The following is a 14,564-nucleotide window of genomic DNA, read 5'->3' as shown; positions in this document are numbered from 1 at the left end:
AAAAGCATGCTCATCATCATGAAAATTTTTGCATCCAAAACACATAATTTCCAACATATTATTAAAGCATATAATCGTGCAAAATTCGTATCATAAGATTTTCAGCATTAAGTTTCTGAGTGATTGATCAAAGAGTCATAAAAGTCCAAAAATGAGATTTAATAAATTCATGCATTCGGCCAGATTTTTTCAATCACAATTGTGAGGCAAAATTGTTAGTATTTTGTAGTACTCTAAGATTCAGTTGTATGAATGAACCTTCTCAAATCACAATGAGAGTATAACATGCTACTAAGGCACAAAATTTTTAACTTTTAAAGTAAACATGTTATTGAAGCATTCAATCATGTCAAATTCGTGTAAAATTTTCAGCATAGAATATAAGTGATCAAGGAAAATCTAAAAACGAGTAGCATAAAAAGAGGTTCAAGGAAAATCCTAAAATGAGGTTTAATCAATATTAATATTCCTAACTCCATAAGTGCTCACCAAATAATATGTCAAGTCATAGATACCAATAGTTAAACCTATCAAAGATTTGTAATCATCAAAGCAAGTAGCATTATGATTAAGGTGAGTAGCATAAAGAGTTTACAATAACATAGTTTTACAACAAGACAAGAAGCAATTGTGTCCACCTTTCATGCTTATTCAGGTGGTGGAAAATTAAAATGCCTAAACAAAGTGTCAAACTGTCGATAAATCTACTACAGCTTAGATAAAATTTGATATTGGCGATTTCCAAGCCGATCTTGTCTTTGTTCAAAGCGATCCATCCGAATCTCTATGTCTTCGATAGATGATGAAGGAGCTTGGTCAAATGAATGTGCTTCCTCAAAGGGACCGATTGGAAGAGATTGGTTACCCCTAAAGATTGGTGTTTCTGGTTCTGGTTCAGGTTGAGGGGGATCAGTTCTTCTAGGCATTCTATCTCATATACCATTTCTAAATATACATCTCATTCGATGAAGTAGATTTTTATTTATGATACTAAATCTATCTACCTTTATAACCTCTTCGTCGGGTGGTATTGTAATATCATAGGCATTAAGTATTCTAGTGATTATGCCACCATATGGAAGCATCATGTCTTTCTTAGATATTTCTATCATATTTTGTTGGATAAGGTAACCAAAACAGTTGTTAAATCCTTTCATGATCCAGTACATGGTTCCTAGTTCCATTTGACTAACTTCATCATGATGATATTATTTAGGAAGAATGATACTAATTAGAATATGATGAAGTATTTTGGTGTTTAATGGTAATAGATGTTCACAGCTTTTAGGAAGTGCCATTAAGTTGGGATTACCGAAAATTATTCCTAAGGTATCAACATATGTGGTCCCAATTGTTTCATCATCTCATTGTCCTCTAAAATAGCAGCCTCTATCTTTTACAGGGATGCCTATTATGTTGCAAAGGGATCTATTTGTAATGGAGATGTGATGTCCTAGAAGATAGGTAGACACCCTTTCTTCTTCATATATATGTAGATTGTTGTAAAACAACCTAAGAAGTCTAGGGTAGATGGGTTCACTTATTTATAGGATTGGGAGAAGATCTAGATTTGTAAACCATTGAATTGGCTCTAAATCACTTAGTTTATCTAAATCAACATACTTTCCCTTATGAACATTTTTAAATTCTATGGAAGTAAATTTTTGGGCATGTAGATTTGAATCAAAAAGTGTGGAATCAAAGTTTTCTTCTAATCTCCTCTTCCCTTTGTCCCTAGAGGATCTTCTAGAACCCATAAATACTGCTATTTAGGAAAATAAATAATGAGCAAGAGTAGATGATACAAAACAAAAATCAAAAGACCTCTTAGAGAATACCTTAGTTAACATATTCAAGAGGATGAAGGATTGATTCTTGATCTTGCAGAAAATAGGTAATTTTGGGCAACTAAAGGGGAGGAATGAAGTTGGAGGAGAGTTTAGAGCTGCAAGAAGGAGAAGAGAATGAGTTGGGGTTGGTTCTACCACCGGCCCTAGCTCGGGTTTAAAAGGGGCAGATTGCGGGCGGTGGCATCGCTAGCTGGGCGATGCAACCGCCTGCTACCTGTGACAGCCAGCGGTGCTACCGCCAGTTGGGTGGTGCCACCACCTACAGGCAGTGAGCACTGCTTTCAGGGTTGTGTGGGATGATGTAGGTGTTTTCAATTTGAAGAGAGTTTTTATTTGTGGAGCATCCAACCTTAATTACATAATTATGTAAAAGTTTCCTTCACAAGATGAGAAGTTTTGTACGTTCATGATAGATCTTGTGAAATGTATACTCTACTCAAGTGTGTTTATGATAGAGTTTTCAATATGTTTATGACTTGTCATACAAGCTTGTAAGCCTTGCTAGTTCATGATTTATATCATACAAATATTCATATGCAAACTTGGCTTGCAAGACGTAAGTTCATAAACTTATAAGATATAGTTGGATCCGAAAAAACTTAGGGAGAAGTGTATCCGATAAATTCGGAAATCCAGAGGATAAGTGAAGGGGAATTCATGAGTTTCAAAATCTGAGGGATCAAATAGGATTGTATTAGTATCACTTTGTAATTGATAGTTTTAATTATACTAATCCTCTTTTTATCATTTTAGCTAGAGAGCATTATGAGTCTTTTTGGATCTTGGGTCAGAAATATTGAGCACCCGAAAAGCAAGATATCATCTCTTACTCCTAGCTTATGGTGATATATGTTTCTACAAAAAATGATTATTTTAAGGTACCTATTTAATCTTGGGTGCCTCAAAAATCGATCTAAATTGTTTATCATATTGCATGGAGTTCTTTATGGTTCCTTTTGGAACCCAAATCAATTTGTTAGGACTAATCTTCTTGAATGGACAATGATAAGTTCTATGTCCATATTTGCAACAAAAGTTACACTTGTTTTGGCCCGAAACATGCAAGATAGGGCCTTTAATGAAAGTGGTTGGATTATGGCATTTCGTACATAGAGCTAAACTATCATTATGTTCAATTTTAAATTATCGAAATTACTAACAAGAATATCATGCTCTTTTCTTAATAATTTATATTTTCGATTAATTATTTTGTATTCATCAAATAAATCATGGAAAGCATTTAACAATTCATCAAAAGATAAATCTACATTAATTAAATTCGATACCTCCTCTCCAATGGCCATAAGTGCGTAATGAGCAACTTGCTCGGTGTTGGACTCCTCTTCTTCGAATGTGCTTGAGTGATCCCATGTTGCTTTGAGCGCCTTCTTCTTTGGTGTTCTCTTCTTAGCTTGGGGATAATCACTTTTATAGTGTCCCGGTTTCTTGCATTCGTAGCAAATAACTTGGTCCTTTTTGGGTTCAAATTTATTTTTAGTGTCATTTTTTAATTTGTTTCTTTTAATAATTTTTTAAAATTTTCTTGTTAGAAGTGCCAAGTCATCGTCAAAGTCCTCATCACTTAGTTTTCTCTCAAGTGGTCTTCTTGAGTTCTAAGTGTCATATTCTTCTTATTCTTTGGAAGGGTGTCCTCATGCTCTTTATGAGCTTTGCAAGTCATTTCGTAGGTCATTAATGACCCGATTAATTCTTCAAGAGGGAAGTTATTTAAATCTTTAGCCTCTTGAATAGCAGTGACTTTAGGGTCCCAACTCTTTGGAAGGGATCTTAGAATTTTATTAACGAGCTCGAAATCTGAAAAACTTTTACCGGGTCCTTTTAGACCATTGATGACATCCGTGAAACGGGTGTATATGTCACCTATGGTCTCACTTGGTTTCAATCGAAAAAGTTCATAAGAATGTACTAAAAATTTGACTTTTGACTCTTTCACTCTACTCGTGCCTTCGTGAGTCACTTCAAGTGTATGTCAAATATCAAACGTAGTTTCACAAATCGAAACACGGTTGAACTTATTTTTATCAAGTGCATAAAATAAGGCATTCATAGCCTTTGCATTAAGAGCGAAAGTCTTCTTCTCCAATTCATTCCAATCGATCATTGGAAAAGAATGCTTTGAAAATCCATTTTCAATAATATTCTAAAGTTTAAAATCCATGAAAATAAGGAAGATCCTCATTCGGGTCTTCAAATAGGTGTAGTCCGTCCCATTGAATATGGGTGGATGTGTAATAGAGTGACCCTCTTGGTTTCCGGCATATGTCATCTCTCTTGGGTTTTAATCCAACTGAGAGTAAACCCGCTCTAATACCAATTGTTAGGATCAAAAGCACTAAAAGGTGGGGGGGGGGGGGGGGGGGTGTAAATTAGTGTAGTAGAAAACTTTCGTCGGTTAAAAAAACTTTCGTACGAAAACCATTTTGGAAAGAACTTTAACTTGAGAGCAAACGGAAGTATAGATGATGTAAAGCAACGGAGGAAATTTGCAGTTAAGATAAAGAGCATAATGTAAATGCAAACCGAGATTTAGAGTGGTTCGGTCAATCTTGACCTACATCCACTTTTGGCTTCCTCCTCCGACGAGGTCACCAACATCCACTAGAGGCCTTCCTTCAATAGGCAAAGGCCAACCCCCCTTTTACAGCTTTCTCCTTTTGACAGGCTTAGGAGACAACCCTTACAAATTTTCACTCCTCTCTTGAATGATCAATACTTAAAAAGAAAGAGGGAGAAGAACTTCTAGCCTTTTACAACACTTTTAAGCTCTCAAATACTCAGAATAAAAGCAAGTCTTTTGTTACCCTTTCATGCAGAAATGGTGGGGTTTATATATGCCCCAATCAGTTTGAATTCGAAGCTCAAAAGTATCCATTCCTGGATTTTCGGGGTCCTGGCGGTACCACCGCCATAACTGGATAGTACTACCACCTGTCAACTATCACTGAGTAGTACTACCGCTTAGTCTAGGCGGTACCATCGCTTGAAGACAAGCTCAAGCGGTACCATCGCTTGATAGGGGTGGTACCACTGTTGGCAATAATAACTACCGACGGTACTATCGCCTGACAAGGGTGTACTACCACCCAGAATTCCTGGAGACCAAGTCTCCTAAGCAGTGTCACCACCAGCCCTGGCGGTGCTACCGTCGGCCAGGAATTTTGGGTCTGAATGGGCTGATTTATTTGGCCCAATTTGGGTCTGCCACGGGCCCAGTTAGCCCCAGATTAAGTTAATGGGATCACCTCCCAATCCTAACTTAATCTACATACTAACTACGATAATTAAGACATCAATACTGTAGATTATGTTCTAGTGCGTCAATCACTTCTTTCGGCGAGCTTCCGGTAAACTTCCGGTAAACATCCGATGAACCCTCAACGATGCTCCAACAGACTCCTGGCAAACTCCTGGACTTGCAACGATCCTCTTGGCGAGTTCTGACGAGCTTCTTTGGTAAGCTCCTGGGCTTCTTGGATTGTTCCCGTAGAACATCTAATGACTGTTTGGACTTCCGACGAACTCTCGAACCTCCAACGTGATCTTGGTCTTGACTCCAGCGCAACATCTGCTGCATATCTTATTGCCATCATAGTTAATCCAGCACACTTATCTCAACATATGGATTAGATAAACAAATGACAATTGACTTCATCATCAAAATCCGAGATTCAACACTTTGCAATTCCTCTTCTAGTGCATATCTTTACCGTAGTGGAAGCACGGGCCTTTGTTCTTTGCTGGGCCCTATTTAGCAACCTTTGCTTTACCTGAACAGTCGTTGCCCTCGCCCTTTTTAAGGGACTTTTCTACCTTCCTTTTCTTTCTGGTCAGACTAGATTTTGGCTTCTCTTTCTTGATAGTACTCTTTGCCTCTCTCAACATATTGAGAAGCTCAAGGAGAATCACCTCAAGCTTATTTATATTAAAATTCATTATGAATTGTGAAAAAAATATGGTAGGGACTAAAACACAAGATCCACACACAGGTTATCCTCTAGGACTATTCCTAGACCTGTGAGTTTCTCTATCCACTCAACATCTTTAGGACATGGTTCTGAACCAGTGTTCCCTCAGTCGACTTCGCATGGAAGAGGCTCTTGGATATCTCATATCGTTGAGTCCTTCCTTATTCCTTAAATAGTTTGTAGATATATAGGAGAATGAATCTGACATCCATATTTTCATGTTGTCTCTATAAATCAGGAGTCATAGAACCCAACATGTAACATTGAGCAAGAGTGGAGTCATCTATATACTTCACGTAGCGAGTGATCTCATCCTCGCTTGCCCCTTCCCCGGGCGTAGGCATCACTGTATCAAGGACGTATGCGATTTTCTCCGTCGTGAGAACAATTCTCAAGTTACAGAGTCAATCCGTATAATTCGAACCAGTGAGGGGGTTGACATCAAGTATGCCACGTAAGGGATTTGAAAGTGATATTTTTTTAAAATAAAGGTGCAGCAAAAATAAATAACATGTAGATTTTATAATAAAATAAATAAGATATGTACTTCTATCTTAATCTACTCCCATTATTTTTCTGGCAAGTCACGCGACACCCTTAGCACGTGAAACGGAGTGAAACGGAAGTCTCCTACAGACTTCTAGTGGGGATCGAGATCCAACCATTGTTTTAATTTAACCTTGAGGGACTCGACCAATCACACTAAGCCCAAAAGGTAGGCAACTCTTATCGATTATAACCCCTTATGATTCCCATCTTGTTCGGCCTCCGAACCACCATGGTCTCAAGGGACTCGAGAACCATGATGTTCAGTTAAGTCAACAATATCGTTACAAGATGAGTCTAATTCGATGATATACCCTCGAGGGACTCAACTAAGCATATCATGTCCTCAAGTCATTAGTGACATCTCTATATCATAGGCAATATAGCGAATCTCGATATAGGTGAGCTTCAAGAGACTCGACCTACGTCGAGAATCGGTCCCTACCTATAACGATGGAAGGCCACGTGGGTCAATCTAATTGTCTCACATTTACCGACTTAATATAATCGAGAGAGGGGATTTTGATTTGGTCTCCTAATATGATATGTCACACAAATATATATTTAATATATAACTACATCGTATGTAAATATTATTGGGAAATCTTAGGGGTGACATCACATGTGTAGCGGAAGAACATTAAAAACCAAAATCCCTAATTTCCCGAAGATGTGTTCGTAGTCATGCGAAGATTGGTACGCAAAAATTGTGAAACTTAAAACTACGTATATGAAAGATTGTGTTACCTAGGGAGATCGTATATCCCTGAATCCCTGTAGATCTCTAGGAGAGGGTGAAAGAGGTCAAGTGTCCTCCTCTCTAGCGATGATCCATATAGTAGGGCTACGACAATGCTCCTCAAAACTCCAAGCCTGATATTTGAGGAGAAGAAGGGGAGGAGAATATGAGAGATAACCCAAAAAGGCTCTAGCCTATAAACTATTGTTTCCCTTATATTTATAGAGGTCTCTTGTCAACTTAACCCTAATGAATCTTGCCCTATTGGGTATTGGATCTCCATCCAACTGCCCAAGCCTCTTAAATTAGTGGATCTCTATCCAATAATTTCTCATTGGCTCTTATTGGATCTCATCCATAGGATCCAATAATTCAAGGACTTATTAGATATCCAATAAGATAGGAGCTCCGGCGGATATCTCGTATCTTAACATCTACTCATCATAATACCTATCATATGTGTGTGACCCTCTAGGCCCAATATCGAGCTGGTCATGAGTTATACCTGTCAGAACTCTTTCTGACTCCGTGAATTATTATCTCCATAATAATTCACTCGACTCATCGACTACGGGCGTACTATGCCACTACACCATAATCCCTAGACGATACAAGGGAATCCAATCCATTAGACCTGTATGTCCTCAATTACCGTGTACCTATAGTCCTTCATCCATCTAATATCTCAGAGATTGTATACCGAGCATGGTGCTGTCAGACCCATATGGTTTCTGCTCGAGTCTCGCTCTAATCATATTCTCCCGGAGAACTCTTTCTCTCTCAATCCGAATGACCCTGGCTAAACATTTGTCTAAGCAAGAATACATGGGATATTCCTCTTATAATATCGAGAGTGGATGATCCTCTATCGACACTCGATAGTCCTCGTAAGGTTGGCTACCACTCCCGATGACCAGTTGTGCTAGATTTGGAACCTCCAGACTTATAAGTCTGGCATCAAAGAATGGAGTACTCATACAGGACATCCTTAGTATCTTAAGTCTAAGGACCAGATATACCATTGGGACTATAGAATCGTTATCTGACAATGAGGTATCATTAACCATCCAGCATTCCGTAAGCGGATCAATCAATGAACTCATTCTCCAATGAGCACCTGCACTATATCCCTAGTGTCCCCACACGAGCAACTATGAGACCAGCTACATTCATCATATGGACAGGTATACAGCACACTAGTCTATCCGATTATCTCGATGTCTCTCTTGAGTAACCTATGAACGGGATTATTTAGGATATGTGTTTAAAGGCGAATCGGTCTCATTATCGTGATCTCATCACGTTCTGATTCCTATTACACAAATCCATGGACATCATAATATATTCAAACAATAAGCAATATAAAGTGATAAAATGTCAAATAATAATAATAAGTAAAAAGACTACATGTCAAGTCATACGTGTCATCACTCACGTGATTGGCTTGCAGGGCACCTATGACTAGCATATATATACATATCTAATAGGTGTATAAGCAATCACATTTTACATAAGCAATCACACTAGATGATCATGGACCACAGCCTAATGTGATCAAGCCTGAACTAGTGGGCCTAATCACTCACATCAAGATCAATGTGTGCAGTAGTGCATCTCCATGCCTTGTGATCATCAATCTCATCCTTGTCGGTTCCATCAGCATCTCGGTGCATTTCCATGCATCGTAATCATCCATCTCGGCCTCGTGGGTCCCATTACCGCTTTCACGCTCCCGCTGCGTCTACTGATGTGATTACAACTTAATTATAGGCACGCAGACTTGGCAATAAACGAGAAATAAAGTTATGGCTCATAGGCCACAATAATAATAATAATCACAAGTACACACATCACACAGTCCATGATTATCCTTCCACGTCATACATTATATGTAAATATCATTATGTAGAACTACTAAATAATAATAATAGTTAATTAAATCTTTTAATTAACTAATATTTTTTTGAAATTAGAGACATGTAGGAAATTTTTTGAATTATGAGGGGTATTTTTATAATTTGGATAAAATGATATAATTCAAAATTTCTAAAATTCCGAGAGGCAAAACTATCTTTTGCTCAAAAAACCCTAACCCTCTTTCCCTGCTACTGCGTTGTGGCCGCCGCCACCTTGCTGACGGTGGCCACTATGCTGGGAGAGAGGGCCAGTCTGTTCGATTATCTCGATGTCCCTCTCGAGTAACATATGACTGGGATTATTTAGGATCTATGTTTAAAAATGAATTGGTCTCATTATCATAATCTCATCATGATTCGATTCTCATTGCACAAATTTATATATATCACAATATGCAACAGACAATATAAAGTGATAAAATATCAAATATTAATAATAAACAAAAAGATTATGTGCCAAGTCACACGTGCTATCACTCACGTGATTGGCTTGCAAGGCACTTATGACTAGCATAGTCCTCCATGGGTTCATATAGTTAACGATCCAATCAAGAATCGGTATCATACTATATAATTTTAAATTTTATTTAAGTGTTAGCATAGTTTTCTATGGGTTCATATAGTTAACGATCAAATCAAGAACATATACAAGTATTATATGATTTTAAATTTTATTGAAGTATTAATATACTCCTATATGAGCTCTTATAGTTAATCGATCACTATCATATCATATAATTTTAAATTTTATTAAAGTGTTAGTATAATCCTTTATGAGCTCATATAGTTAACGATCCAATCAAGAACAAGTATTGTACCATATGATTTAAAAATTCATTATAGTGTTAGTTGTTAAATCTCAAATTTTGATGATGAAATCAATTATAAATTATTTAAACTAATTTATATGTTGAGAAAAGTGTGCAGGATTAACTACGATAGGAGTAAGACATAAAGCAAGTATTGTGCCGGAGTCAAGATCGAGATTACGTTGGAAGTTCAAGAGTTCGTCGGAAGTCCGAACGTTCGTCAGAAGTTCTACCGGAACCAATCGAGAAGTCTAGGAGCTTGCCAAAGAAGCTCATCGGAACTTACCAAGAAGATCGTGTAATGTCCGGGAGCTTGCCGGGAGTCCACCGGAATATTACCGAGAGTTCGTCGAAAGATGGCCAAAAGATCGTCGGAAGAGCAATTGATGTATCGGAACAAGAGTGCTTTGGTTATATCTTAGTTATTATAGTTAAATAGTAGATTGAGTTAGAATTGAGAGGTAATCCCATTAACTTAATTAGGGGCTAATTGGGCCCTTAACAGGGCTGAATTGGGTTGGATTAAATAGCACATTCAGCCCTTGAAAACATGGTCAGCGGTGGCACCGCCTAGGAGACCCACTCTCCCAGGTAGTCTGGGTAGTGGTACCACTAGCAATCAATGTTGCCAGCGGTGGTACCGCCTCTGTCAGATGATGGTACTGCCAAAGCTCGGTCTCTGAGCTTTATCAGGCGATGGTACCACCCATTAATGGCGGTGGTACCGCTTGCATCCTGAAATCCAAGGATTTAAATTTTTTGACTCTAACTTTTGAAGCTATTGGGGCCTATAATTTTTGAAGCTATTGTGGCCTACAATAAAGTGCTATCATATGTGTGAAAAATTCTAAGTGTTTGGAGTGTGAAAAGTGTTGTGAAAGTGAGAAGAGTTCTCCTCCTCCCTCTCTTAGTCTTGTAACCATCCAAGAAAGAGGAGTGAAACTTGTAAGGGTTGTCTCCTAAACCCGGCAAAAGGAGAAAGCGCTGTAAAAGGTGGTTGGTCTTCACTTATTGAAGAAAGACCTTTAGTGGACACCGGTGACCTCGACAGAGGACAAATCCAAAGTGGATGTAGCTCTCATTGACCAAACTATTCTAAATTCTGGTTTGCTTTTCATTTTGTGCAATTTACTTTACTGCAAATCACCTTGAGCTTCTCCTTATACTTTTATGAAAGTTTTAAGTTCAATATCTTTCCAAAACGATTTGAATCGAAACAAACTTTCTACGAAATCGAACAAATTTTCGCTACACTAATTCACCCCGTCTTAGTGTCGCTCTTAATCCTAACATTAGTATAGTCCTCTATGAGCTTAGATAGTTAACGATCCAATCAAGAATCGGTATCATACCATATGATTTTAAATTTCAGTAAAATATTAGTATAGTCCTCTATGAGATCATATAATTAACGATTCAATCAAGAACCAGTATCATACTATATGATTTTAAATTTCAGTGAAGTATTAGTATAGTCCTCTATGTGATCATATAGTTAATGATCCAATCAAAAACCAGTATCGTACCATATAATTTTAAATTTTAGTGAAGTGTTAGTATAGTCCTCTATGGACTCATATAGTTAACGATCAAATCAAGAACCAGTATCATATAATATGATTTTAAATTTCATTGAAGTATTAGTATAGTTGTATATGAGCTTATATAGTTAATGATCCAATCTATAATTGACCAGTATCAAATAAGATCATATAGTCCTCTATGAGATCATATATATAATTAGCGATCCAATCAAGAATCAGTATTGTACCATATGATTTTAAAATTCGTAAGTGTTAGTATAGTCTTCTATGAGCTTAGATAATTAACGATCCAATCAAGAATCGGTATCGTACCATATGATTTTAAATTTCATTAAAGTGTTAGTATAGTCCTCTATGAGCTCATATAGTTAACGATCCAATCAAGAATCGGTATCATACCATATGATTTTAAATTTTAGTGAAGTATTAGTATAGTCCTCTATAGGATCATATAGTTAACTATTCAATCAAGAACCAGTATCGTACCATATGATTTAAAATTTAATAAAAGTGTTAGTATAGTCCTCTATGAGCTCATATAGTTAATGATTTAATCAAGAATCGGTATCATATCTTATGATTTTAAATTTTATTGAAATGTTAGTATAGTCCTCTATGGACCTGAATGATCCAATCAACAACCAGTTTCATATCATATGAATTTATATTTCATTGAAGTGTTAGGATAGTCTTCTATGAGCTAATATTATTAACGATCTAATCCATAATCAACCGGTATCATATTATATGATTTTAAATTTTATTAAAGTATTAGTATAGTCCTTATATATAATTAGTGATCCAATCAAGAACCTATATTATACCATATGATTTTAAAATTTATTGAAGTGTTAGTATAGTCCTTGAGCTTATATAGTTAATGATCTAATCAAGAATCAATATCATATCATATGATTTTAAATTTCATTGAAGTATTAGTATAGTCCTCTATGGACTCATATAGTTAATGATACAATCAAGAATCAGTATTGTACCATATGATTTTAAATTTCATTGAAGTGTTAGTACAATCCTCTATTAGCTCATATGATCCAATCCATAATCGACCAGTATCATATAATATGATTTTAATTTTTATTAAAGTGTTAGTATAATCCTCTTTGAGCTCATATATATAATTAGTGATCAAATCAAAAACAGGTATTGTATCATATGATTTTAAAATTTATTTAAGTGTTAGTATAGTCCTCTATGAGCCTAGATAGTTAACGATCTAATCAAGAATCGGTGTCATACTATATAATTTTAAAATTTAATAAAGTGTTAGTATAGTCCTATATGAGCTTATATAGTTAATGATCCAATCAAGAATTAATATCATATCATATGATTTTAAATTTCATTAAAGTGTTAGTATAGTCCTCTATGAGCTCATATAGTTAACGATCCAATTAAAAATCGATGTCTTACCATATGATTTTAAATTTCATTGAATTGTTAGTATAATCCTCTATGAGCTCATATAGTTAACAATCCAATCAAGAACTGGTATCATACTATATGATTTTAAATTTTATTGAAGTGTTAGTATAGTCCTCTATGAGCTCATATAATTAACGATCCAATCAAGAACCAATATCATACCATATGATTTTAAATTTTATTGAAGTATTATTATAATCCTCATATAGTTAACAATCCAATCAAGAATCGGAATTGTACTATATGATTTTAAATTTTATTGAAGTGTTAGTATAGTCCTCTATGGGCTCATATAATTAACGATCCAATCAAGAACCGGTGTCATACCATATGATTTGAAATTTTATTGAAGTGTTATTATAGTCCTCTATGAGCCTAAATAGTTAACGATCCAATATCATATTATTTTAAATTCTATTGAAGTATTAGTATAGTCCTTGATGAGCTCAGATAGTTAACTATCCAATCAAAAATTGATATCGTACTATATAATTTTAAATTTCATTAGAGTGTTAGTATAGAGTCCTTTATGAGCTCATATAGTTAACGATCCAATCAAGAGTTAGTATCGTATCAATATTGATTGATATTGAAAAAGAATTTTCTCTGATATATCCGAAACATGATTGAATAGAGGATACTCTGAGGTGTACGTGAAAAGATATATAATGGTTTCTGATTCGAATTTAGATTTGCTCAAGAAAAATATTATTTGTATTTAGTTTTTCTTAGTTTTATTCGTTGAACTTCTTAAATCTTGAAATCCGATAGGTTAATATTTTACTTTTAACTAATATGATAACACGATGAAGGTGTTGAAATGATTCTCACTAGTCTAATAAATATTAAGATGGACCACTGAAAATAAAAAAGGCGCCTATTTCCCATCATCATCATCAAGTGTGTAGAGTCAGCACAGTGCTAAACCTTATCAAACAAACCACATCATCATCAAAATCATTTGAGTCCGAATCGCTCATTTTGTCTCAGAGCAGTTGTAGTATTAGCACCAACTCTATCTTATCCTGAAGGCTACATCGGTTGTCTACTTCGTGCTAAAGTGCCAATAGCATCCAGCACACAGATTGGGAACACAAACATGATATGATTCCTGATTGTGGAAGTTTCTGGTACGAGCTACACATATGTTTCTGTATCGAGTTCTTCATCTCAGTGGTTGTGGTCCTGTTGCTTGAAGTCTTGTGGTTCAAACTACACCCAACACAAAGATGCCACATCTGTGTTTGTCTCGCTTTCTCTTGTCCTCCATGACTCAGCATTCTAAGATAGAACATGAGTTTCAGGGACCATCTGGTGTTAGTGACGGGAACTTCATCTGACCACGAAACCCAAGCCAAAGGCCAGAGAATTCTAATACTGAAATGAAAATAATATTGAGATAGATGTACGATGTGGTTCATGGTTACTACTATCTTCTTATATTAAGACCTTTAGTCGATCATTCGGTTGGTTAGTGTGAAAATATAATATATTTTATAGAGAGGAGAATAATTGCTGTAAAGATTAGGTTTTTATGATGCTGTGAAAATATAATATGCATGATTGCAAACTGGCTGACACAACTGTGGAAGAGGAACACCTCACGTAGTAGCTGTCTTTTTTTCCTTTTTATTTTTTTTTAGTTTTTGGGCAGCTGAGTAAATTAGTAGATCTTTTAAGTTTGGGAAGAGAGAAAATAGCATGAGTTGTTGCATATGTGTTTCATCAGCA

The sequence above is a fragment of the Musa acuminata genome, chromosome BXJ3-4 (assembly GCF_036884655.1).
Source record: "Musa acuminata AAA Group cultivar baxijiao chromosome BXJ3-4, Cavendish_Baxijiao_AAA, whole genome shotgun sequence".
NCBI classification, from domain to species: domain Eukaryota; kingdom Viridiplantae; phylum Streptophyta; class Magnoliopsida; order Zingiberales; family Musaceae; genus Musa; species Musa acuminata.
Note: the sequence above shows the minus strand (reverse complement) of the source record.